This window comes from Phacochoerus africanus, chromosome 6 (genome assembly GCF_016906955.1).
Source record: "Phacochoerus africanus isolate WHEZ1 chromosome 6, ROS_Pafr_v1, whole genome shotgun sequence".
In the NCBI taxonomy this organism is placed as follows: domain Eukaryota; kingdom Metazoa; phylum Chordata; class Mammalia; order Artiodactyla; family Suidae; genus Phacochoerus; species Phacochoerus africanus.
In genome coordinates this window covers 7,355,783-7,383,622 of record NC_062549.1, presented here as the reverse complement: position 1 = coordinate 7,383,622, position 27,840 = coordinate 7,355,783, and the positions used below count along the sequence as shown (strand labels likewise).

General features: G+C 43.3%; 1 long non-coding RNA gene across 1 annotated transcript; it reads right to left on the bottom strand.

Annotated features, from left to right (window-relative positions):
* Window positions 1-2,499: 2,499 nt before the first annotated feature.
* Window positions 2,500-21,504, bottom strand: LOC125128755 (uncharacterized). The gene is made up of 5 exons (XR_007135303.1): window positions 21,404-21,504; window positions 8,675-8,935; window positions 5,328-5,357; window positions 5,116-5,225; window positions 2,500-2,613 (listed from the first exon to the last, which is right to left on the bottom strand). It is a non-coding gene; the product is annotated as an uncharacterized LOC125128755 (long non-coding RNA).
* Between the last annotated feature and the right edge of the window lie 6,336 nt (window positions 21,505-27,840).

The window sequence follows — 27,840 nt, the reverse complement described above, 5'->3', positions numbered from 1 at the left end:
GTGTTTGGGATGGTTCTCTGGGGCCATGTGGGCACCCGGACTGTTGGCTGAACAGAGGTCAGGAGAGCACTGGGCTTGGTGGTGCTGTCTTATGATGCTTGGCTTCTACACCCACGACAAGGGACAAACTAGCCTGACTTTCTACGTAGGATTTCTGAGAACTGAAAAAATTAATAAACATCACATTTTGTTTGGTTCAAGAAAGCAGGAGACGGGAGACGCCAATCATGTCTTAGTTAATATCCATCAGTCCACAAGTCTTTGGCCTAGAGTCAGGGAACGCCAGCACAGGGAAGCCATTTAGAGCTAATCGGGCACAAATGCAGAAAAAGTGCGGTTCAAAATTCCAGATTCGAATGACTTTTACTGAATTGTCACTTAGCATTTTCACAGTCCTGGCCTGCTCTCGAAGGGCTGACACCATACGAAAACCCCTCCAGTGTCAGGATTTGTCTAGAAAATCTTGGACTGACTTACCTGAAAAGCTTAGAATTTTGATTTTGCAGGACTATTTTGTTTTCATATGCTTTTTTCATTGTTAAGAATCATGGCTTAAGCATTGTCTAAATGCATTTTCCCATTTTTATCCACAAGTACTCCCTAAGAATACATTGTGATAGTAACTCCATCTTTAAAAATGTAGCAATATTATCATCTTAAAAAAACTAGTAGCATTCTTTAATATCATCATATAGTCACTTCCAATTGTATGTCTCACCTATGATCTAGCTAGCTACCAATCACCTCTCTATATTCTATTTATCTTCTGTCTATCCATCTATCATCATCTATCTGCAATTTACTTGTTTAAATCGGAACACAAATGATGTTCACCTATGTCAACTGGTTGATCTCTCTCTCTCTCTTTTTTTGTTTTTTGTTTTGTTTTGTTTTTTTAGGGCTGCACCCATGGCGTATGGAAGTTTCCAGGCTAGGGGTCGAATTAGAGCTGCAGCTACTGGCCTGTGCCACAGCCACACAGGATCTGAGCCGCGTCTGTACCTACACCGCAGCTCACAGCAACACCAGATCCTTAACCCACTGAGCAAGGCCAGGGATGGAACCTGCGTCCTCGCGGATATTGGTCAGATTCGTTTCCCCTGAGCCATGGCAGGAACTCCAGGTTGATATCTCATTTAAGTCTCATAAATTTACCTCTCTCTTCAACCCCCACCCCAGCAAATTAGCGTTGCAGGAACCAGACTGTTTTTCCTCTGGAGGTTCTCAAGGTCTGGACTTGACCTTGACACCACATTCCCATGGTGACCAATAATGTGTCCCTCAGTCTTCTATGGTTTCTGTAAGTGACAGTTGGTCTGAAAGCTTCATCAGATTCACACGTGATGGTTTTGGCAAGACAACTTCACAGGTAGTGCTGTGCTCTGCTTCCAGTGGACACATAACGTCCAACAGCCTCTTTTATGATGTAAAAGCAGCCAGTGCGGTGCCTGGATCCATCACAGTTTGCACAATGGTGATAACCTATTTTGTCCTTTGTTCTTCACATATTAGCTGGAATAGTTTTACACAGAGAAACGTTCCCCCATCAACTCTTTGTAAATTCATTGATCCCAGGCATGGAGAAAAGGCAGGATAAGTGCTATCTTCTCCTTTTCCAATTCTCAAATAATGAGTTAACTCACTGGCATCTGTCAACATGTAGCCTATTATGGATTTTGTTTTGTGTCACTGTAAACTCAAGGCTTTAAGCATACCGGGTGTCTCATTCCACATATGTCCCTTACTGTTGCTCAAACGCCCCACCTCTGGCCATTGGGAGCCTCTCCCAGTTGGGTCCTCCGGCCCTTAGCCGCTATCCTGGTAACTGGATGACTCCCTCATCCTCCCATTTGAAATATGCCTAAGGCTCCTCTTGAACATTTCTAAGATCACCTGTTTCTTTGAACCACAAATAGTATCTGGAACCCATAACCCGGGCACTAAGAACGCTTGTTACTGCCGGATGGGTGACTCCATCTATGCCTTTTCAGAGGGCTAGGCTAGGACATGATTTTTAAAATAAAATGTGTAGTAAATACATACCAATGGGTTTGATTCAAATTCTAGACTTGGAGTTTTTAACCTAAACTTCTCAATTTACATTAGTTCCTCTTCTCTTTCATGCTGAGAATCCAAATTTTCAATGAGATCAGAAAAGAAAGTATTAGAATATCACATAACTACTCATTTGCTTTATCACACAATATGCAAACAATCATCTCCGAGTAATAATTACAATCGATTATCAACATTTGTGATTCTTTATCCTGGGTATCAAGCCACAGCAATTTATTACACAGGTCATTTTCTGTACAATCTCTCTCTTTCTCGGTTACATTTTCTGCTTTTTAGCAAAAACTGTAATTTTTTTTGACTAATGGTTACTTTCATTCTATTACTTTTATAATAAACATTACTATACAGTCATTTCCCCAAAAGGAGAAATACACTGAAGATAAACGACTGACAGATGGTAGACAGACAGTTAGATAGGGAGAGAGACAGAGAGAGGAGAGATAAGGAGGAGATGTCTCTGGCAAGGGAAGCTTACCTCCAGACACTGCTACTTACGGTGGAGATTTGATCCGGTTTGCCTGCCATGAGAGCTCCCACCTAAAGAGACGATATTTCATATTTTCCAGTTTCTGAAATATTCCAAAGGGCGTTCTAAAAGCATACACATATATCTACAAATACATATAAATACCACATATATATGTAGCACACATACGTATATGTTTACATAAATATATACGAAGACTTTATTACATTCGTAGACCTATGAAAACTTCTATATTGAAACTATTTTCAGAAAAAATCTTTCTAAAAATTTAAAATATCAAGGGTTCATGTATTCCAAGGAAAGCATTAAAAATCTCTTTACATTTTTATTATCTAATATTAAAAGTAAGAATATTTAAAATCATTTTTCTTGGTGGCATTCACATTCTTTAATCAAATATATATCTGACTTCATTACAGCATCAGTGATATCTTCTGAAGAAGGTGTTTTTAAGTCTTACAGTTTTTTTTTATAAAATTTTCCCCGATCTTTTTCAAAGATGCATTGTATGGATGATAAACTTGAGATAATGGGTACCTAAAAATTGTTTATTTTCAGCAGACCATTATAATTTTAACTGGGAAAACTCTCTTGCTATAGGTAAAGAGATACTCCAGTTAAGTTTAGAGGAAATTCAGTTAAATGAGAAATATGCTCCATTCCATTTTTATACTGAAATATGTAAAAATGTTGGCATAAGTATTTTTAGAAATAGTCAGTTTGCCTCCATGCAGAGTGCTTTTCTACAATGTACACATGTTTATAAGAAAAACTATATGAAATAAATTGATTATATTTTGATTTTGTTTGAATATTTTGCTAAATTTAGAGCTGCAAAATTATAGGCTTTTTTCAATCTTCTTCCATTTCAGAACAGAATATCAACTTATCCAATTAAAAATAGGACTTATGTCAAAAGATTTTTTTCTCTCAAATCAAACAATTTTCACATTTGAAAGTTAAATATAGTACCCCCTTTGAGCTCTAATTATTCTTTTTTATTTTTTCAGATCTCCCCTTGTTTTTGTAAGGATGCATTTTAACATCTTCCTATTTGCAAGCTTTGTTTTCAGTAATTGCAATTTGCTTTTAAGCTTCAAATGCTGAAGGTTTTCCGTATTTTGAATAAAGACTCCCAAGTCATTTTTTAACAAAACAATACCACATTTTAGAGGACTTGCATATAATAAAAGTTCCAAAGTACTCTAAGACACTTAGGTGTATTTAGATAGTAGCACTTCAAAGTTCCAAAGATTTTAAAATTAGATCAATTTTGAGTAGCAGTGACGAAAATCATATATATTAAATGGTGATAATTCTACCTCACTTATGTGAATAACATTTTAAATTATGCAGCACTGAAGCCAATCCCAAGTGAGTGAAAGAAGGTAGGACTAGGAAAAAAAAACAACTTGATGGCTGGTTTCAACAATTCTAAGTTGTGTGACTTGGGATAATTCTCTTAACCTTTCTGAGCCTCAGTTTATTTGGGCCATGCCTGCTGCACTTGGAGTTCTCCTGGCAAGGGACTGAACCTGTGCCACAGCAGCTACCTGACACCAGATCCTTGGTTCACGGTGCCACAAGGGGACTCCTGAGCCTCTGTGTTCTTATTTATAAAAAGAGACTGGTAACATGTGTGAAATACAAATGAAAAAAGATAATACGTTTCAGAGAGACTTTGCTCTCTAGCTAACCCTGCATCCCCAGGCTCATCCCCCCTCACCATCTGCCCATGTGCCATCCTTCTGATTACGGGACACTGGCAGGTCTGCAAACATCTATTGTTTCACACATGGAGGCTGAAACACACAGGAATATTTCTTTTCTGCTCCTTATGGGTAGAAGTGTTAGTCTCAGTGCCACCTTTCCCAGCCATGGCAGAACTGGTCAACCGAACTGGTCAATATTCGAGGAGTTTGCTAAGCCACGTGCACCAGGAGGTGGCCTCATAGGTCAGGCACACTTGTGCCTCTCTTGCAATTCCTACCCAAATGTGGCAAGCGGACCTCGGCAGGCCCGGTCTCTCAAGGCAGGCTGTCTGTACCAGTTTCTCCCTCTTCCAGATTCCATGTTGCAGATGGGTAATCGGACCTGAGTCCACTTGAACCCCATCAGTCTCTGTCTACAAGAAACCTGAGTATAGCAGGTGCCAAGAATCAGACATGATGTGGGGTCAGGAAGGCTGGTCAGGGGGGGCAGAAGGAAGAGGCCATCAGTGCCTTGAGCCTTAGCAGCATATGACACCTCAGCCTTGGAGAGTGGTCTCTGCATTGGGTGTGGCACACCGCACAGCTCGAACAAAATGCTTTTGACTCCTAGACACATGTCTGTCCTGGAAACGCAAAGGAGGCTGTTGGGATGCCTGGCAGAGTAGGATTCAGTCACTCATGTAGGCTGGGTCTGTAACGTCGCCACCTGTACTAGATAGAGGTGTTGAAGCCTCCTCTAAAGGGCCAACTCCAAGAACGTTCCCTCAGCTCCCCAGCTCAAAACTCCTTGCCCCAACCAAGCTGTCCCGGCACTTGGCTCACGCCTCCGATGCAACCTACATTTCAGTCTCCGGTGCACTGCCTGATAGACGTGGTCACGTCCTCTTCCATGCCGTCAATTCCCTGGGGAATCTCTATTCTATGTGCATCTCCTAAACATCCAGAACTGCCTAGGAAATAACAGGCCCTCAATAAATGTGTGGAAGGAACATTAATTTAACATTACTCATAAGCTACCCACCTTCATTCCCCACTGGGGAATAGATACCTACCGATTTCATAGTTTATGCCATGAGAGAGACCTGAATAAAAAAAAAAAAAAAGCAGCTTACTGAAAGCATATCAGAATTATTGATCTAACTTTAAAAAGCCTGCAGCCATTGTAACATTTCTTGCCCATCTTCCCCGACTGTTTCATAACTTCTGTGGACTTTATTCAAGCTTTTAAAGGTTATATGCTTCCCCCCAGCCCCACTTACCTTTCAAGAAGTTTCATAACATCGCTGCAGATTTTTTGGGAGAAAGTTCTCCCATTAAACTCCCCTGCCTGGCAAACAGTCTTCAAAGCCTTTGCAGTTGGAGTTCCCATTGAGCTGAGCAGCCAAAAGTTCATGTGTGTTAACCTCGGCTTGCCTGGGACCCGTGGCCGACTGTGAGCATTGATTTCGGCGGCCTCTGCTTCCCCTCTGCTCTTTGAGCTTTTCCAGCTTTTTCTCAAGGAAGAGCTAACTAGTGTCAGCAGTGTTCTCAGAACCGAACGTGTAATAACAGGCACGTGGTCCTCTCAACCACCTTCGGAAATGGGGGTTGTTACTACCCGCGTGCGGCTGATGGGGAAACTGAGGCATCGATCCCCGACAAGGCTGGTCCTGGGTCACACAGCTGTGAGTGGCAGGGCTGGGCTCCAGCCACCAGGCCCCCTTGTCTCTCAATCAGGGAAACATGGGCTCTCAGGTCAGACACAAGCAAATCACTTCGCTCTCAGGATGACACAAAGTCAGGTTTGCAAGAACTATGACCTTAATTTTTTATAATCTTTTGAATTATTTGATGGGAGTACAACTTACAGTCAATGAAAGACTCATTTCATTGTGTACAGTTTCCTGAGTTTTGATCAACAGACACTCACATAATGCACACCCCTCTCAAGATAAAGAATATGTCTATCAGAGTTCCCTGGTGGCTCAATGGGTTAAGAAGCCAGCATTATCACTGCTGTGACTCTGGTTACTGCTGTGGCACAGGTTCGATCCCTGAACTGGGAACTTCTGCATGCTGTGGGTGTGACCAAAGAAAAAAAGAAAAGAAAAGAAAATATTGTTTATTACCCCCAGAAAGTTTCTTGAACACTTTCCCAATCAACTTCCACCCCTCCAATAAATCATTATTCTTTTCTTTTTTTTTTTGCCTTTTTTTTAGGGCTGCACCTGCAGCATATGGAAGTTCCCAGGCTAGGGGTCAAATCAGAGTTGCAGCTGCTGGCCTACACCACAGCTACAACAACACAGAACCTGAGCCATGTCTTCGACCTACACCACAGCTCATGGCAACGCTGGATCCTTAACCCACCAAGTGAGGCCAGTGATCGAACCTGCGTCTTCATGGATACGGTTTGTTTGTCATCCACCAAGCCACAACGGGAACTCCCATAGACAAATTCTTTAATTTGTTACATTTACCTTCGCCTAATTATTACAAACTCTCATTCTATGTAGTATCAGAAACACAATCTCAAACATGTCAGGGCTTTTCCCATTTTATTTCCCTGGGATTTCATATAACATTTCAAGGAGAAGGTTCCCCTATATCACCCCATATTTTCTGAGATGGTGGGAGGTGTTCTCCTGGCCACTTGTCCATGCTGGTCTCTGCTGGGAGGTCCCTGGCCCCGCCTAGTCCTTGGGGTGGCCCACGTAAGATGCCCAACATTTTTCTCCAGCATCAGGGTCTATTCAGCCTGGATCCCCTCTGTCAGCTGTACCAGGCCCCCTTCAAGGACAAATAAATATCTATAGCCTGGAACACACAGCTGAGAGAATTCAAGATCTCTGCCCAGGGAGTTCCCGTCATGGCTCAGGGGTAACGAACCCGACCAATATCCATGAGGACTGGGGTTCCATCCTTGGCCTCGCTCAGTGGGTTAAGGATCCAGTGTTGCTGTGAGCTGTGGTGTAGGTCACAGACTTGGCTCAATCCCAGGTTGCTGTGGCTGTGATGAAGGCTGGCAGCTGCAGCTCTGATTCGACCCCCAGCCTGGGAACCTCCAACTGCAAGTGAGACCCTAAGAGACAAAAAGACAAAAAAAAAATAAAATAAAATAAAAAGCTCTCTGCCCAGTTCAGCCCTGAACCCACATCTCTCAGGCGTGTTGTCACCTCCCCCAGACACACCTGAGAAAAGCCACCTCATCACCTGAATCTCACACCCCAAAGAGGGTTATTTCTGCCATCAGTCTTCTGGCTGGCTATGTATATATAGGGTCACTTGATTTCAGGGAGCCCAGTACTCATTCTCTCCTTGCTCTCTTTAATATCCTCCCTAAACCCTGAGGGATCTTTCGGAGTCTTGGGGTCAGACACGTCAAATATCTCAGTGCCTTTTTGCTATTCCTTATGAGCCCTTCTTCTCCCCGAGGCAGCAAATGGACAAGATATTCTTGCAGCGAGAAGGAAAGGGCTCAGTGCAGCAGGAACTCTGAGGAAAAGAGTCACTTCTAATAACATAGTGAAACACCACCCTGGCACAGGGGAAAATGACAGTCGAAATGACCAAAGAGCTATTGCATTAGTGAGTGGATCCCTCAAAACATTCCCATCATTAGCACTCAATAGACTGCCATGACCACGCAACGTCTGGATACGGAGAGGCTCATCCGATTGAACATGTGTCACTGTGACGTCTGGGTGTGGTCTGTAGATGGGACAGACGTGGCTGTCAGTGACACCCGGCAGGAGAGTAGGAATTTGGGAAGCCCCAAGCAGCTGGGATGAGAGGGTGCGTGACGATGGCGGTGACGTGGGCTGAGTGGCTCGGATCATTGCTGGAAGTTGAAGTCCAAATTCATGGAAACAGAAGAACATACCGGCTAAGCAGTTGAGGGACAGCTGTATCCAGGTCCCGGGGTAGAGATGCACCAGGAACCTTTTGAAGGCTTAACAGCCAGTGTACTTACAGTCTTAGCCCCCAGGACAGGTCATATGCTGTGGTGGGTGGCAGGATCCAGGGCCAGACAGGTCCAGGTGTGAGTGCTACAGAACCAGCCTAGTGTCCTCATGAGGCTGGCCCCACAGTCAGACTGCCTGGCTCTGCCATGGAAGTGCTGAGACCTTGAGCAATGGGCTCCACCTCTCCTGCCCTCTGTTTCCTAATCAATATAATGGGGGGTGGGTGTTGTGGGGAGATGCAGAAAAAGCTTTGTCTTTGCCTCTGGTTTCCAGGAGAAAAGACTGACATTGACCCCAAAACCTCATGGTCTCTCGCCCCATCCCCCCTCTTCCATCAGGAGGAGTGAGTGACCTGGTCGATGAACAATAGCCATTAGTACACAGGTTTCACTTGAGTGGCCCTGACTTATCAAAAGTCCTGAGCAGGAGAGTTTCCATCTCTTTCGGGGTCTTACCTTGTCTGGATAAGTGAAGGGACGTCAGCATCCATTCTGAAGACCCCGAATATCTGTTGAGGGGGCTCCTCTAGGACCAACTTGGAGGCAAGAGCATCAGGAGACCCTGGGTTGCTGCTCATTTGAGTCTTGTTCTCCAATTCGGCTTCCATTCACATTTTGGCTGACCCATTACTTCGTCTGTCTCTCTGCTTTGTATGCTTATTGGTCCCTTCAAACTCCAGCAGTGATGGCTGCTCCCTTACACAATCCTGGTGATGACTGCTGAGAAAATAGAGATAAAGTGTCTGGGACATATTACTTGCTCAGTGTATGTTTGCTATTGCAATTATTCATAGATATTTTATTCTTAAAAATCACATCAGCTCTCATTCTATTTCCTTGTCTGTAAAATGCTATTCCCATCATGGCTCAGTGGAAACAAATCTGACTAGTATCCATGAGGAAGCAGGTTTGACCCCTGGTCTCACTCAGTGGGTTAAGGATCCAGAGTTGCCTTGAGCTGTGATGTAGGTTGCAGACACAGCTTGGATCCACAGCGTAGGCTGGCGGCTACAGCTCTGATTCAACCCCTAGCCTGGGAACCTCCACACATCACAAGTGCAGCCCTCCCCCACCAAAAAATGCTAATAACAATGGTACCGATTAAATAAGAAAATGTATGTGAGTAGCCTGGCACAGAGCTGGCACTCATTAAACACTGCCCCCCTCATTCTAGTTGAAATGTGTTATTCTTACAAAGGCATGTTCACTTGATCCCATGGTGTGCCAATAGACGATATGAAAATGTTTTACAGGAGTTCCTGGCACAGCGGAAACGAATCCGACTAGGAACCATGAGGTTGCAGGTTCGATCCCTGGCCTCCCTCAGTGGGTTGAGGATCTGGTGTTGCTGCGGCTGTGGTGTAGGCTGGCAGCTGTAGCTCTTATTGGACCCCTAGCCTGGGAACCTCCATGTGCCATGAGTGTGGCCCTAAAAAAGATAAAAGAGACAATAAATAAATGAATAAATAAATAAACAAACAAAATGTTTTACAAATACTCTGCCACAGGACAGGTCTCCCAAATTGTATGTAACCTGTGTCGCCACCTGAGATAAGTCACATGCTGGGTACCCCTCTCTCGAGGTCCTTAGGCATGAACTCTCTTCTGTCAGGATTTTTGTTGATCACCTAATGACCTACAGAACCATAGCCTCCCCATCTTACCCTGTGTGTGAAAGAGAGCTGTTTGTATATTTCATCTCAGAAGCAGGGTGGCAGGTGAGGACGGGAAATCCAAGCTCCCACACGGAACCTGCCAGTTACAGCCCCGTGATCGATGTCGCGGTAGTTTTATGTGTAGGATGGTCGCGGATGATGAGATGCTTCTTGGCACCGTACTGAGACGTGCACAAGAAAACACACAGGAAGGTCCTTCAACAACGAGACTGTCCGTAAAAACAATGCTGTGTTAAGAGTGAACCTAGGTTAATGAGAAATGGGTAGCCACCTTGTCTGTGGGCACTCTGGTCTAAAATAACTCAAAGCTCAAGAAAACGGATGCCATCTGTGCCTGTTTCAAATTATGCAACAGCCAACTGTCTTCTTCTAGTAAAGTCAATCCGCAAGACCTCAGGAGTTTTACGGACTCCGTGTGTGGAACTCATGGCTCTGAATTATTGCTGCCATCATTATTCTCCATTATCAGGCTTACACAATGTGCCAGGGCAGAAGACAGGGAAAAGGTATTTAAGCCAGAAACCATCCCATCACAGCTGCTTCTCACTTCCAAGAGAGCAGCATCATTCATCTTTACAGAAGGTACAACTGTTTGTAAAAAGCAAACACACAAACCAACCAACCTTGATGTTTTGGTGGAGAAAGGGAAGCGCCCTGGGCTGAGCCCAGATGAAGGACACAAAAAGAGAGAGTGAAGACTTGCTCTAAATCCTAAGAGGAAGAAGCTCTGAGCCTGGGAAGTTAAGACATGGAGGGAGATGAAAGAGGTTGGGGGATAGGAAGGAAGGGAGAAAGACAGAATCAGAGGGTGGTAGACGTAGATAGCCAAACAGCATGGCAGGAGGGCGGCAACGAGAAACTGCTAGGAGTCCAATATGATGTGTTACTGCTCTCTGCCCCTCAATGACCATCTGTATCCACAAAGCCTTCCTTAAATGTCTGTCACAACTAGGAGCTCCCTAAAGTGGTATACTGGGGAAACTAAAAGAGGGAGCGAGAGAATCAGGATCAGAATCTAACATAGACAAAGGCCACTGAAAGAGGGCTTTTACTCCAGGACACACGCCTGTGAACAGGGGCATCTATAGTCCTGGGGGGCCAGGAAATGAGCGAGGCAGCAGGAGTAAGTAGCCCCCATGAGAGTATGATTTAGGGAAGGCAGGGGTCTCCAGACAGCTGCATTTAACTCTGAAAGGCAGGAACATCCCCCAAGTATGCATAACTTAAACCTCTGGGAGGAGGGTTTCTGGAACCCTCTGAATTGACTTCTATTCTTCCTAATCCTCGCGTTGAAGAGGAAGCACAGAGATCAGGGGCTGCCTCCACCTCATTCCAGTAACGAGAAAACGGAGACCCAGAGATACAGGCAGCGTGAACCACCGCTTGTTAGCTGAGGGAGCTCCGTGCCTCCCATGAGGAGCAGGAAAGAGGCTTTGTTTGCTTGTTGTTTTAGCACTGGCTCCCTCTGCTCTGCTGGACCTGCCTCATCCTCCCCATAATAGCATCTCAAGCACATGCTAAAGATTTTTCATTATTTTCAGCTATAATAACAGTTCCATTTTCGGATATCAGAAAGTCTACACTAACTGCATCAACCCTTTCATCTCAGCATCCTTCTCCTCAGCTTGGAGCCAAGGAGGCGGGGCTGGGGGAGAGGGGAAGGAGAGGGGAGTAACAAGCATGGCTGGTTCTACCTCCCTCCCTCTCCTGCTTTTTTTTTTTTTTTGTCTTTTTTAGGGCTGTGCTTGAGGCATATGGAATTTTACATTCGCTGGGGGTTGAATCAGACCTTCAGCTGCTGGCCTACACCGCAACCAGAGCAACATGGGATCCGAGCCTTGTCTGTGACCTACACCACAGCTCATGCCAATGCCGGATCCTTAACCCATTGAGCGAGGCCAGGGATCGAACCCAAATCCTCATGGATATAGTTGGGCTCATTACCGCTGAGCCACAACAGGAACTCCCCTCCCTCTCCAGCTCTTCCTCTACTTCACCTGTTCTTTGGGGCTCCTCCAGTGTCCAACAGGAATGAAAGATAAGGGTCAGAGGCTACAAATGTCACTTCTTAAGCTTGAGTATTTGAGGCCCTCTTGGTTGTTAAAAGTCCGGTTATGGTGGACATTCCAGTGTAAGCTCTTCCTCTTGGGAAGACCTCTGAGGTTTTCTGAGCATCTCCAGTTTGCACCACAGGGCAAGCCTTAAGTTCACCAAGCATGAAGCCAATCCCTGCAGACTGCTCCAAATCTCTGAGTATTCCCCGTAATTGGCATAGTTTCGGGGACCCCACTCCCCTCCTCTTTTAGGAGAAGGGGCCACTTTTACAACTGCTTTCATGGACACCTCCTCAATGGCTCGCTGGTCTTTTCTTCATGAAGAGCAACGCTCATGCACCTGTGCCTGCAGCTCAAGGTGAAATGATGGATCTGTGGACTGCACGAGGCACTTGCCACCGTGTGACCTTGGCCAATTTACTTTACCTCTCAATCCCCTAGTTTCCTTATTGGTAAAATCGGGATTATGATAATAGTATCAACCCAGTTTTGTAAGGGTTGCAGGACTAAACACATGTAAACAGTGGTGTCTGCCCCATAAGGGTTATCTATTCTTTTTATTCTTGTCCTCAGCTGTGAGTCCTTAGCTAAAACTCTGAAGCACTGGAAGATAACCCACTTCACATCTGCATCACTCAGACATCTCCTGACTCAGTCACACCATCTTCTACGGAGGACACGGAGGCTCGGAAACACGGGGAAGGACATCCGACCTTCAGTCATGTTCTCCCCATCGCCGTCTGATGACATTCATTCCCTGAATTATACAATTTGGAACATGACTGCACTTAGTTTAGCATTTGATTACAGAGTGTCCAACCTTTTTCTCTACAAAGGGATGCTGAGTAAGACTTTTCTCATTTCCTAAGACTGAAGGCTTAGAGCTGAAAAGAAGGAAACTCTAATTATTACGACATTCAAAAGAGAACTGTGGACAATTAGGCTGAACTTCTCTCCCGGGCTCGCTAAGAGGTTTAAAACATGCCCTTCACAGCCTTCAAGCATCCCACTCTTTCTCAGGCTATAAACGGGAGGAAGGAGGAAAAGAAGAGAGGGCAAGGCCAATCGTTCTTGCAGGCGTGGGTGCCAGACAAAATACAGAACACACATTTGAATTTCAGGAGATCCCGCTGTGGTGCAATGGGATTGGCAGTGTCTCTGGAGCAGTGGGACACAGGTTCAATCCCTGGTCCAGCACAGTGGGTTATGGACCTGGTATTGCTGTGGCTTAGGTTTCAACTGCATCTCAGATCTGATCCCTGGCCTAAGAACTCCACATGCTGTGGGGTGGCCCAAAAAAATTTTTTTTAAATTTAAGATAAGGAGTAATTTTTTTTTTTTTACTGTGAATATATCCCAAATATTATATGGGACATACTTATACTAAAAAAAATTTATTAGTTGGTTATATGAAATCCTTACCTACCTGGGTGTCAGGTATTTTATTAGCTAGAGCTGGCAACCTTATTGTGGGAGGAGCAGTGTTTTTGGTAAGAGTGGATTCTGTCCAGTCTTAGATGGCAGGGGTGGAGCTAAGTACCCATCAGGAAACCATACACGCTGCTCCTCAGAGGCCCCCATCTTTGGGGACGTTACTAAGAGCAGGTCAAGAGACAGACCAGGAGCAGGAATATTTCTACTACTAATGCATCATCAGTTGCAAAACAGAATCCCTGCCTCCTTCAGCCCCTGAGGAGCTGGACCTAGATAACGAAGAGGGAGAAACGCTTTCTCATCTTAGGACAGGGAAGATTATGATCTCATCACACACACACACACACACACACACACACACACACACGCACACACACGTCATAGCACCAAAGTGATAGGAGAAATAAATGCACATCACACGTCCCTCCCCATTTCAGGTCACTCAATACAAAGGCTGAAAATGTATTTCAGCTTGAAGTTTTAATCTGGAACCCACTCTTAATGATCAAAAAAAGGCCAGAACTTTTGCTTCTGCAGAGATGGAGTAGATGAACTTCATCTTATTCCATCCACTATGGACAACTAAGAACCCTGGACTGTATATAAAATGAACAAAAGAAAACTAAAAGGCAGAAAGAAGATAGACAAACAGATAAGCTAGGAACCTAGGACCCAAGGAATGGCATGGTGATGAGTTCCCTGTTTTACTGCTTGTGTCCTGGCTCTTTTTCCTCCCCCTCATATATCCAGACTGGATGCTGGAGAGGCTGGCAATCCAGAAATGCCAACAGCCACAGGTAAAAAAAGCCCCATGAGTATCTGCTCTTTTTAGCCGAAAGAGCTGGAAAGGTATAGGCTAGCAAGACAGAGAACTCATAGACAATAATTTCTCTTCTCTGGCCACAGAGTTCCCCTGGTGGCTCAGTGGGTTACGACCCTGACTAGGATCCACAAGGATATGGGTTTGATCCCTAGCCTCGATCAGTGGGTTCAGGATCCAGTGTTGCCAGAAGCTGTGGTGTAGCTCACAGATGTGGCTTGGATCCCATGTTGCTGTGGCTGTGGTGCAGGCTGGCAGCTGTAGCTCCGACTCGACCCCTAGCCCAGGAACTTCCATATGCTGCAGGTGTGGCTCCAAAAAGGACAAAAAAGAAAGAAAGAAAGAAAGAAAGAAAGAAAGAAAGAAAGAAAGAAAGAAAGAAAGAAAGAAAGAAAGAAAGAAAGAAAGAAAGAAAGAAGAAAATAAAAAAGAATTTCTCTACTCTAGTTGTTTAGCATCAGCAAAGACCTAGTGGGGACCAGGGTGCCCACACCCACCCAGCAGTAAGGAACCCCTTCCTCACAAACACCGATGGAGGCTGAATGGAGAAGCTGCAATCCTACCCCCTCTGGCAGTAATGAGATGGTACCACCTCATCCATCAGACTCGTTTCAGAGGGCGCTTGCTCAAACAAAATAAACAGCATCCTTGTAATGCTCTTCTAAGGTAATAACCAAATGTCCCAGTTTCAATGGAAAATGAGTCATCATAGCAAGAATCAGAAAGACCTCAAAATGAATTAAAAAAACAACCAATAGATACTAACACTGTGATGACAATAATTTTAAAATTATTTGGCAAGAATTCTACAGAATCTTTTCATTAAAAAATGCTTTAAGGAGCAATTGTGAACACACTTGAAACAAATGTTAAAGTGTAATGTTTCGGTAAAGAAATAAAAAGCCTCAGCAAATAAATAGAAATGTGAAGAGGAACCCAACAAATTTTAGAGATGAAACAAAAATCGGGGCTGAAGGAAATTCTCTAAACACAAAGGAAGTGATAGAAGGAATCTTGGAACATCTGGAAGAAGAAAGAAACACAGAAAGAGCAAAAATAAGAGCATAAACAAATGACTGTCTTTCTTCGCTTGAGTTTTCTAGATTGTCGGTGATGGCTCAAGCAAAACCTGTAACACTGCCTGATGTAGCCTCCGTGTGTATGAGGGAAACATCTAAGACACTGAAGGAGGGTTAGAGGGACATAAATGGAGGGAAATGTTTATCCTTCACTCACACTGGTGAAGTGTTGAGAGGTGTAGATTGTGATAAATTCTACATATGACAAAATATACAGTGCAACACCTAGACGAATTCACTTAAATAGCTACACAAATATACAGACTCAAAAGCACAATATATATAAACCAACTAGAACTTGAAAAAAATGTTCAAGTGACCTACAGCTAGGCAAGCAAAAGAAAACAGAGAAGCAACACTGAGAGTACAGACAGAAAATAAGGAAAACGGTAAACTTGAAACTTAGCATATTAATAATTACATTAAATGTAAAATATCTAAGCGTATCAATTAAAACACAGAGCTTAAGAGAGTGGGTTAAAAAAGGAAATACGACCCAAGTATATGCTGGGTCAAATATAATGATTTACATAAGTCAAAAGTTAAAGAATAGAAAAAGATATACCATGAATATATCACATCCCCCCAAAAAGAAGAAATTGCTCTATTAATACTACATAAAGTGAAGCAAATTATCAAAAACAGAGGCATTATATCATGATAGAAATGCTGATCCATCAACAGGACATAGAAATCTTAAATGTGTGTGCACCAAATGAGAGAGGTGAGCCAAAAACTGAGAGAACTGAAAGGAGAAACAGACAAGTACAAAAGTATCACTGGAGAGTTTAACATCTGTCAACCACTGGTAAGACAATTAGACCAAAAATTTACCAAAGATATAGAAGAAGCCAAGAATTCCACCAACCAAGGCGATATAATCAACATGCACAGACCATCCTCCCTGACCCACAGAACACACACTCTCTCTCTTTTTTTTTTTTTCCTGCTTTTTAGGGCCACGCTAATGGCATATGGAGGTTCCCAGGCTAGGGGTTGAATTTGAGCTGCAGCTGTCAGCCTGTACCACAGCCACGGCAACGCCAGATCCGAGCCAGGTGTACAACCTACACCAAAGCTCATGGCAACGCCAGATCCTTAACCCACTGAGTGAGGCCAGGGATCGAACCCGCAACCTCATGGTTCCTAGTCGGATTTGTTTCTGCTGTGCCACAAAGGGAACTCCAACACACACTGTCTTTATGTGCCTACAGAAAATGGACCAAGATAGAACCTATCATGGGCCATAAACAAACCTCAACAAATGTAAAAGAATTGAAATCACGAAAACGGTTTCCTGACAAAAATAGAATCAAACTAGAAGTCAATCAAAGAAAAGTAACAGGAAAATCTTCAAAAACTTTTAAAACTAAACAAACCCACTTCTAAATAATCTGTGAGTAGAAAAGGAGGTCTCAAAGGAATAAAACAATGCACTGAATTGAATGAGAATGAAAACAGTACCTATAAAAATATGTAAATCCCTTGGAGTTCCCTGGTGGCCTCGTTGTTAAGGATTCAGCACCGTCACTGACATGGCTTAGGTTCTATTCTTGGCCCAGGAACTTCTGCATGCCATGGGAGTGACCAAAAAAACACCCCAACACACACACACACACACACACACACACACACACACACACACACATCTTCAGAGCAGTGTTGAGAGGGAAATTTACAGCCTTAAATGTTTACATAATCAATATAATTAAAGATCAATAATCTAAGTCCTTACCCTAAGTTATTAGAAAAATAAAGAATAAAATAAACTCAAACTAAGCAGAAGGAAAGAACCAACAAAGATAGGGGCAGAAATTAATGAAATTTAAAACAAAAACAATGATAAAATCAACGAAATAAAAAGCTGGTTTCTTTTAAAAGGTCAGTCAGATTGACAAACTTCTAGCAAGAGAAAAAGAATGACTTCCTGGTGTGTGGCACAGCAAGTTAAGGATCCAGTGTTGCCACAGCTGAGGTCTAGGTTGGCTTGGATTTGATCTCTGGCCCAGGAATTTCCATATACTGAGGGTGTGGCAAAAAAAGAATGACAAAAAAAAAGATAAGATGCATTTTATTAATTTGGGAATAAAACAAGAATATTACTACAGACCTTGTAGATTTAAAAAAAAGAGTAATAGGCAGTTCCCATCATGACTCTGCAGTAATGAACCTGACTAGTAACCATGAGGACACGGGTTCAATCCCTGGCCTCGCTCAGTGGGTTAAGGATCTGGCGTTGCGGTGAGCTGTGGTGTAGGCCGCAGACACAGCTCAGATCTGGCATTGCTGTGGCTGTAGTATAGGCTGGCAGCTGCTGCTCCGATTTGACCCCTAGCCTGGGAACTTCCATATGCCTTGAGTGCGGTCCTAAAAAGACAAAAAAAAAAAAAGAAGAAGAAGAAGAAGAAAGGAATGCTATGCATTCTATACAAATCAGTTTGACAACATAGAGGATATAGGACAATTTTGTAAAGTACAAACTAACAAGTCTTACCTGATATGAAATAGATCATTTGAACAGCCCTATAACTATCAAGGAAATGAAATCCATAATGTAAAACTACTGAAAAGAAATTTGCAGGTCCAGATGGTCTCACTAGAAAATTTCTCCAAATGTTTCAAGAAGAATGAACAAGAATTCTCTACAATCCCTTCTCTAAAAATAGAAGCGAAAGGAACATATCCCAACTTATTCTATGAAACCAGTATTACATTCATATTCATACCAAGACCAGGCAAAGGCATCGTTAGAATAGAAAACCCCAGACCAATACCTTTTATGAATATACATTTAAAAAGTCCTTCACAAAATGTTAGTAAACTAAATCTAGCAGCTTTTATATCATTTAACTCCCACTCACGATCTAAGACAAAATTCTCAAAAAGTAAGTACAGAAAGGAAGTTCCTCAACTTGCTAAAGAACATCTACGAAAGATCTCCAGCTAATATCATACTTCACAGTGAGAGACTGAAAGCTTCCCCCCCCAGCCTGGAGAAAAGGCAAGGACATCCGCTCTCACCACACCGTTCAACACAGTGCTGAAATTTTTAGCTAAAGCAATAAGGCAATAAAAGGAGATGAAAGGCATTCAGATCATTTAAAAATTGCCCATATTTGCAGATGGCATAATTGTCTTTATAATATGATCCTTCCCAAAAATCTACCTACGATTTCCTAGAACTAGTAAGTGAGTTCAGCAACGTTTCAGAAGGCAAGGTCAACACACGAAGGTCAACTGCTAGTCTATACACTCATAATGAACACACACTAGTCTAGAACGTAGGCACTGGAATTGTTTTAAAACAAATATCATTTACGATTGCTCAGAAGAATTAGCAACTTTATTGCCAACATGACAAACCATGTACAGGACATATATACTGAAAACTGCAACACACTGATGAGAGAAATCAAAGATCCAAATGAATAGAGAGACATACCATGCTCCTGGACTGGAAGACTCCACATAGCAAATGCGTCGATTTCCTCCAAACTGACATGCATGTTCACGTGAGTCCTACCCAAGTCCCAGTAGGTTTCTTTGTAGATACATATAAGATTATTTTAATATTTATATGGAAAGGCAAAATAATTAAAATAGTGTGGCAGGCAGAATGATGCTCCCTCCTGAAGATGTCCACAGCCTAATCCTGCACATTGTAACTATGCTAGTTCACATGGCAAGGGGAAATAAGGCAGACGGAATTACGACTGCCAACCATCTCATCTTAAAGTGAAGAAATTAACCCATATTATCCAGGTAGGTCCAATGTACTAGCAAGAGCCTTATAAATGGAAGAGGGAGGCAGAGAGAAGTGCGAGAAGGATTCCGACAAGGATGTTTCTGGCTTTGAAGAAACAAATGATGAAGAAAGGATGTCATGAGCCAAGGAATGTGGGTCCCCTCTAAAGGCTGAGAAGGCAAGACAATGGATTCTCCCCTACAGCTTCCTTTAGGGACACAGCCCTGTTGACATTTTAGCCCAGTGAGATCTATTTTTAATTTCTAATCTCTAGAACTTTAAGATAATAAATTTGTATTGTTTAAGCTACTATAGTTTTTAGCAACTTTTATAGCACTCACAGAAAACTAATACAAATAGATTTCTTTTTAAAAGAAGAAAGTGGAAGGAATCACTATCCAATACCAAGACTTATGTATCCACAGTAATCAAGACTATTACAGAATTGGCAAGAGATAAACACACAGATCATTGGAACAAAATAGAAAACCCAGAAATAACCTCATGCAAATATGGCCAATTGATTTTTTTTTTTGTCTTTTGTCTTTTTTAGGGCTACACCTATGCTTATGGAGGTTTCCAGGCTAGGGGTCCAATCAGAGCTATAGCTGCCAGCCTAAGACACAGCCACAGCAACGCCAGATCGGATCCACGTCTGAGACCTACATCATAGCTCATGGCAATGCCGGATCCTTAACCCATGGATCAAGGCCAGGGATCGAACCCAAGTCCTCATGGATGCTAGTTGGGTTCGTTAACTGCTGAGCCACGACAGGAACTCCAGCTAACTGATGTTGACCAAAGTACAGAGGCCGTCTAGTGGAGGAACTACAGTCTTTTCAACAAATGGTGCAGGAGCAATTGAACATCTAAAGTAATAGATAGATCAATAAACTCCACCAAAGCTTCTCATCTTGTACAAACAATAACTCATATATACAGTAGATTTAAACATAAAATGTAAAAACTAAAAAGCATTCTAGAAGGTAATATAGGAACAGATCTTAATGATCTGGGACATGTTTAAGTATTCTTAGATGTAACACCAAAAGCATGATAATAAAATGAAAAATTGATAAACTTGACTGTATTAGTACCAAAAATATTTCCTCTTGGAAGTTCCTTTTAAGCGGATAAACAGACAACCTACAGATGGAGAAAATCTGTAAACCACGTATTTGGCAAGTGACTAGGATCTAGAATATACTCTTTTTAAACCCTCAAAACGCAACACTGAAAAACAAAGAAATGAGCGGACAAATTCATGAACAGATGCATCACGGAAGAGGATATACAGATGGCAAAGAAGCACATGAAAAGATGTTCAACACGAGGAAAATGTAAACCAAGGCCATGATAAGATATAATATGCCTATTAGAACAGCTGAAATTTAAAAAGAGTGACAACACCAAATACCGGTGAGTGTGCAAAGAAATGTCTTTATACAGGAGTGTCAAAAATGACACAGCCACTCTGGAAAATAATTTGGCAGTTTCTTAAAAAACGAAACAGACACTTACGATATGACCCAGCAAACACTCCTGGACACTAATCCTGGAGAAATAAAACTCATGTCTGCACAAACATCTGTACACCAATGTTCATAGAAGCTTTATTCCCCATAGCTCAAAACTAGAAACAACCAAAATGTACCTCAACAGAGGAATGCTTAGACAAATTTTCTCCTTCCTTCCTTCCTTCCTTCCTTCCTTCCTTCCTTCCTTCCTTCCTTCCTGTTTCGTATTTTTAGGGCCTCACCCACTGCATATGGAGGTTCCCAGGCTTACGGTTGAATCAGAGCTACAGCTGCCAGCCTACACCACAGCCACAGCAATGCAGGATCCGAGTCTCGTCTGCAACCTACACCACAGCCCATGGCAACACCAGATCCTTAACCACTGAGCGAGACCAGGGATTGAACCCACAACCTCATGGTTCCTAGTCAGATTTGTTCCTGCTGTGCTACGACAGGAACTCTGACTCTTATTTGTCTTATCTCCACCACCTAGAACTCAACCATGCCTTCATTTTTTATTCTTCAGCATTTGGAAAAACACTTATTTAATCATGTAATAAATATACATTGCAGCCCCAGGCTAGGCTCTAAGGACCTAGAGTTGAACATATTAGACCTTGCAATTCTCGAGCCAAACCGAAGTCCTCCAGGAAGATTTGATTCAAACTGCTCCCCTTCTTCCTCCCACAAAACCCAGCCACAGATCTTTCCATGACGTGTCCATTCCCATATCTATAACCAGGTACTGAGAGAGTTTTGTCCAATCCTCAGGTGTGTTTCAGCAGAGAAGCCAAGTCTGAGGACTTCTGATTCTCCCAAGCATCATGAGATGATGAAGGGTGTCTCCATTTAAGTGACACTGAGAAGCCGTCCCAAGTGCTGAAGGCTAGCGCCCGGGGGTCAAAGACTTCAAGACAGATTCTGTCCTCATGGAGATCAGAGTTAACTGAGGCAGGCAAACCTGTAAATGGAGAGAACACAAGGATGACAAAGCAAAACATTAAAATGTAGGCGTATAGGGACCATTTGTATAAGTGTACTTGTTTTTATTGGGCTGGAAGGGGTTGCGTTGGAAAACTGCCCAGCTTAAATGCTTCTGAAAATATTGGAACGCCTCTCCTAGTCCTCCCATCTTTCTCAACTTGTTGTCACTTTCTCCATTGAATTTTTAATATCTGGTACTTGCAGATAACACAGGTACTGATTATCAGATGTCACCATGAATAACCCAAAGAAAAAGTAAAGGCTAATTATTTCCCAGCACAGAGATATGCAATGCGCACATGAGATCATCCTGAAAAAAAAGTGTCATAATTATAAGAGATATACTTTGTTGTGTCCTTACTGTGTGCCAGGTGTTGTACAAAGCATTTTACAGCCATTATCCTTTCTAATTGTCACAACACTCCTGTAAAGAGGTGATTATTCCCCCTACTTAATGGGCAGGAAACTAAAGCTCAGAGAGACCACACGGTTTTCTCGGTACAACTCAGATCATAAACAGGCGAATCGGGAGTCCAACCCAATCTGTAGTCATTGTTGGATGGGGTCAAAAAGTAATACCCCTCGAGTTCAAACCAAGTGACATATGGTCACATGGAGGCAGACAGATGGAAATCACAGTGCCAGCTTTATTACCAGTGAAAATTAGGAAGGAGGACATGGCTAAGCTGTGCAAACAAACAAGCTGAATGACATGGCTCTGAGTTGAAGCTGCCTTCCCTTCAAATGCAGGCCCTTCCTGCCCAGTGCACAATGGAATGCTTTATCTTTGTGCCAAAGAAAGGAAAGAAAAGGCCAGGGTCTGCCAAGTCCAGAGGTCAGTGAGTGAGGGGCCAGAGGGATGGCAGTGCTGGATTAGGGAAGTCGTCGGAAAGCAAAAGGAAAGGGAGGGAAACAGCGATTCGCCCCGCAGGACCTGGGGCTGGGCTCGCTTTGTCCCCTGGGTTTGAGTTTTTAATCATCTGCAAGAGCGAAGCTCTGTCATCCAGGAGAAGACCTTGGCTCCAGAGCCAGACATGGTCCCACTGAGTGTCACTCTTCACCTCCAGATGGGTAGCTTGGATTTTGCCCCCAAAGCTTCTGCAATCACCCAAACAATAAATTCATTACACGAACTCCAAAAAGCTCTTAATACATACACCGAAAGGATATTTCTAATTCTTTCTCCCATCTCCAATTATGTGCAAACAAATTGCCTAATATAGCTCCTTGGAGGTTCTGGGATAAGATTTGAGACTTTCAGGAATATAATCTGATAACTTAAAACCAATCACATAGAAATGTCCTAAAGTTGAATAAAAAATGCCCCCCATATAAAATAAAATAAAATAATAAAAATTGATTTTTTTAGCAGAAAAAAAAATCAAATTCCCAAGGTAAAATCCTTTTGCAACACAAACCTGAAGAATTTAAAGTCTAACAGAACTGAAGATCAAAATTAACCAATTTATCTTGCCATGCTTAGTGAAGAGTCTGTAGACTGTGACAAACCCCTCCGTTAGAGATTCAAACCCCTCCTATAATATGTTGTTGTAATTTGGAAACGGCTGCCAACGACATTTCCCAGGCTAAATGCAGCCCAATAACTGAATGTGGCCAATGAAATAAGAGGAGAAGCGATGCTGACCCTACTTCAGGCCACTCCTGGACATGGTGTTCCATTGTCCCTCTCACTTCTCCCCTCTGCCTGCGGGTATCAACCAAGGAAGACTCCACGGATCATCCATCCATGTTCCAGTGTCTCCATCGACCTGGCCTCCCCCGGGACTGCCTGGAGCAGGGTAATTGTTTCCCTCTAGTTTCCACGTTTGTTCCCTGTGTGGATCTCTGACCAGAAACTGCTCTCGATGTCCCTAAGGTCCATGCCCCAAGGTCATGGGAAAGACAAGTATCTGCCACGTGTCCTCGAGATGCTGTCCCTCCTCAGCTTTTCAAAGGTCCTGGCCTCGGATAACATTTCTTTCTCCTATATCTTCTCTTGTTTCCTCTAAGTTTGGGCACCCAGATGTTAATTCCCATCTGCCATTCGCCTACTGCTCTACGGGAATGCAGCTGAGCTTCTGGGAGTTTCACTGCCTCAAACGTTGGCCCTTTTCCTTCTTGAATAAATGTAGGCTAACCTGTCTACCTGAATTCAGTATCTTCCTCCTCATGCTTATCCTTGCTTTCAGGTGCTGTGATATGTAAAGTTCCAGTGTTTCACGTCCAGAACAAGACTAGCCTCCCCCCCCCCATTCTGCTCTGCTGTCATCTGTCCAGAAGGCGCAGGTGGCAACAGGGGAGAGACATCAGCTCCTCTTGCACCGATGAGCCTGCTTTGGTCTCTTGCATTGGCAACCCACATGCACTTCAGCAAGCTGGCAGAACTGCCGTGGGCAGCTGGGCATCGGCGCCCATCTCAGCAGCATCCCGGAGCTCATGCCAGCCAGCCTGGTGCTTTCACTTGTACCGTCTTCCTTGCCAGCTCCAAGGAAGTGCCAAGCATCGCCAGCAGCTGCTTTGATGACTTGTAGACACGTAGGATGGATTTGTCAGCTCCTTCTCAGCGTCCAAGTGACTATGACAAATTTTCCTCTCTGATTTTCTTTTTCTTTTTGAGTAGATGTTGCAATTCCTATTGCATAGGCTTGTTTATATACCAATTAAAGCAGGAATCAATTATCATCAATTAACATGTGAGACTAGCTACTGTCTTGTAATTACCATGTTAACTGACATTAAGTTTATAGAGAAATTATTGTTGCTTCCTTCCACCTGAAAACTAAAGAAGGGTATGTCAGGAGGGAAGAAAGCACACCTACAAAGAGAATCTTCCCCTCTAAGAAAATCCATCTCTAGATAGGCACTTTTCTTAAATGTTTGTGTCTTTCTCAAGTTATTTCTTTATTCACCTGATGATGTGGTCAACAGCCTCCGAAATGGCCCCAAATGATGCATGCTTCCTGCACTGCTCCCTCATTACAGAGGGCTGGCCCGTGTAACCACGAGGATGTTGTCGGAATGATCCCATGTGACGTCCAAGGTTAGGACGAGAGCGATGTGGCAGCTCCCCACTTGCCCTCTTGGACTGCTCACTCTACCAGAAAGCAGCCCCCCCGCCACCCCCAAGAGGACACTCAAGCAGCTCTATGAAGACGTCATCATGGTGAGGAAATTAGACATCGGACCAACAGCCCCTGTGCCTGGCACGAAGGTGACCCACTGCAGAAAGAGTCTTCTGGTCCAGGCCCAGTGGAGTCTTCAAAGAACTGTGTCCCAACCACATCTCAGCTGCAACCTCACGAGGGACCCTCAGCCAACACCAGATCGCAGGCTCAGAAATGAGAAGCTTTAATTAACATTTATTACCAAGTCACTACATTTTGAGGTAACGTGTTATTGATACAGAGGGAGATCCTTATTCGTGATGGCTCCGATAATGACTCTAACTCCCGCTCCCTGGCAGAGGAAATACAAAATCAGACATAGAATTCTCCCCTTGAGAACGTGACTCTTTAATTGAAGATAAATCCCAAGGCAAAGGACTTGGGGATAAAGTACGTCGCCTACTTAGATGCTGATGTGTAGCTGCATTTTTAGGGACAAAGATAAAGTTCCAGATTCTTTGACCCCCAAACCAGAGGAGTAAACTTACTTTCTAACTAAGAAGGGGAAAGCAAAGTTCTTGGAAAGAAGAACTATGACAGGGCCCTTCTGTCACTCGTGCAGATTTTCTGTGGTGTATTTCCTACCACTCAGTCTAAGAAGAGATAACCCCCCGACTGGCAGGTTGTTTTATTACGGAGCTGTCGTCACCCGGCTGAAATGTAAACGTCTGTGTTTGTACAGATGTTCACGTTTGTAAAACATGTTTTAGATAATCATATAAAGCCACAACATGTAACTCTCAGAGTAGGCATTTTTTTTTTATAAATCACTCTTTTTGTTAATTATTTCAGATATAACTGAACTTAAGTTAAATTTATTTAGTTCTGCTTTCCCCTAATACCCAACCCTGTAGATAATACACACTACTTTAAACAAATCTCTACAAAATGAATACAAATCTGGCCTTCTGAAGTGTTAAATTTTTTCTGTATTCTTCATTTAGCAGTCTCCCCAAAAAGGCTTGATTTAAATAATAATACCTCTCATCATTTCTAAATCTCAAACACAGTGTGAAATTCTATCCTCTAACCGGAGCAGAGCACTTCGGGGCTTATAGAGCATCTTCTCAGTTGTAGAATATTCATAACAAAGACATCAACCAAGTGGGTATTTTGATGCCAATCTTACAGACAAGAAACCGAGCAGCCCAACAACTTACCTAAAGTCATAGAAAAAGCAGAGCGAGAATACGGGAAGGCAGGCTTAGCGAGGGCCGAACCCGGAGTTGGACCTGTGGGTGTCCGTCTGTAGATGGCTGTTACAAGGCGAGGTAAACAGAGGTCTTATTAAGTGATATTTTGTTCAGAGTAGCCAGGCACTTGCTGGTCCTACCAGGACACAGTGCCCCAGGCTGCAAGGCTCCCACGGAAGACACAGGCACCAAACCCACCTGGCAAAGCAAAGCACACTTTCTTTAGCTCGTCCGATCCCAGATCCCAACATGAAACACTAATAAACCAGGCTGCATTATGTGACCTAATTTCCCTCCAGCCAAAAGGAATTCCTCATCTCACCACTGCACTGCAAAGCAAGGTGTAAAGTACACGCGCAGCTCTCCCAGGGAGAGGACACCAAGAGAGTGCAAATGTTACGTTGACGGGCAAGGCCCCAGCTGCTAGGCCCTAGCCTTCCCAGCTAGAGCTGCAGGACTGGGCCTGGACACCGCAGGGAGAGGAGAGAGAACTCCCCGAGAGAGGGATGGGACAGACACAGCGACAGAACCACTCCACGGAATATTTTCAGAAGGCAGACAGATGGGCACTTAGCGTGTCCAACCCCTGAGGCTCAGAACCTGACGCAGAGGGTACAGGGAAATTGCTCTCAATTTTTCTGTGAGCCTAAATGTGTTCTAAAAAGTAAAATCTTAAGTAAATAAACAAACCAATAATGTATAGGGAACTTCTGATAAAAAATGCAAAGCGAAATGTGTTTTTTTAAAATACTTTCTCATAAAGTCCCTACTAAATTCCTAGTTATCAATGAAGACAGGCCAATATATAAGCCCACTCCAAAAGAATGGGAAGGGAAATAGGACATACTTTTAAAAACGGAACACAACTTTTTTTTTTTTTCCTCCTTTTTAAGGCTGCACCTGTGGCACATGGACGTTCCCAGGCTATTGGTCAAATTGGAGCTACAGCTGCCAGCCTACACCACAGCCACAGCAACGCCAGATCGGAGCCACAGCTGCAACTTACACCACAGCTCACGGCAACACCAGATCCTTATCCCACTGAGCTAGGCTGGGGACTGAACCTGCAACCTCATGGTTCCTGGTCAGATTTGTTTCCGCTGCGCCACAACGGGAACTCCTGAACACAACTTTAAAGATGTAAATCAAACCTGTGGGTTACAACTAAACTGTCAGACCACAGAAAGGAAATCTAGGTCCCTGGAGCTTGGGACACCAACGATAATGACAGGTTTTGATCTACAGAACTCTTTGAGAGGCTCAAAATTAGAAACATGACATAGCACTGAAGGCAGGGTACAGGGGTGGGCTGAAAGCAGGAGGATTGAGAGTGAGGCAAGGAGCCATCCATCAGCCATACCTTGATTCCACTCTTCAAACAGCCACCTCTCTCCCTGACTCCTTAGCATATATATCATCCGCAAAGGATTCTTATCCACAATTCAGAAAGAATCTCTACACATCATTAAGAAGGGCAAAAGAAAAACGATTCAAATGACAGGAGGAAATGTACATGAACATACATCACTCGTACTTAAAGTGCCAATCAAGACTAGAATGAGCGAACACCTCATCCATTAGCTGGGCAAAAATTAAGAAGCCTTACATTATCAAGTGTAATCGAGGGTATAATTCAGCAAAGTTCTTATAAATAGCAGGTAAGATCATAATTTAGAAAACAGTGTGGCATGAGAATGTGTATTAGGTAAGCCAGGCTGGGACTATAACACCCAGACCCTAAATCCCAGTGGCTTAACGATCCAGGTATAATAGTATGGAAAGTCTCTGAACTTCTCTATGAATGCCTCTCCTCCAAGTGGTGACACAGAGATCCAAGCTCTGTCCATCCGATAGCTCGGTCATATCAGAAAATTGTAGCTCCAGTTTCAGAGACTGCATGAGATGCTTTATGCCCACACGAGCAATGGGTTAACTTACTTCCACCCGCATTCACTA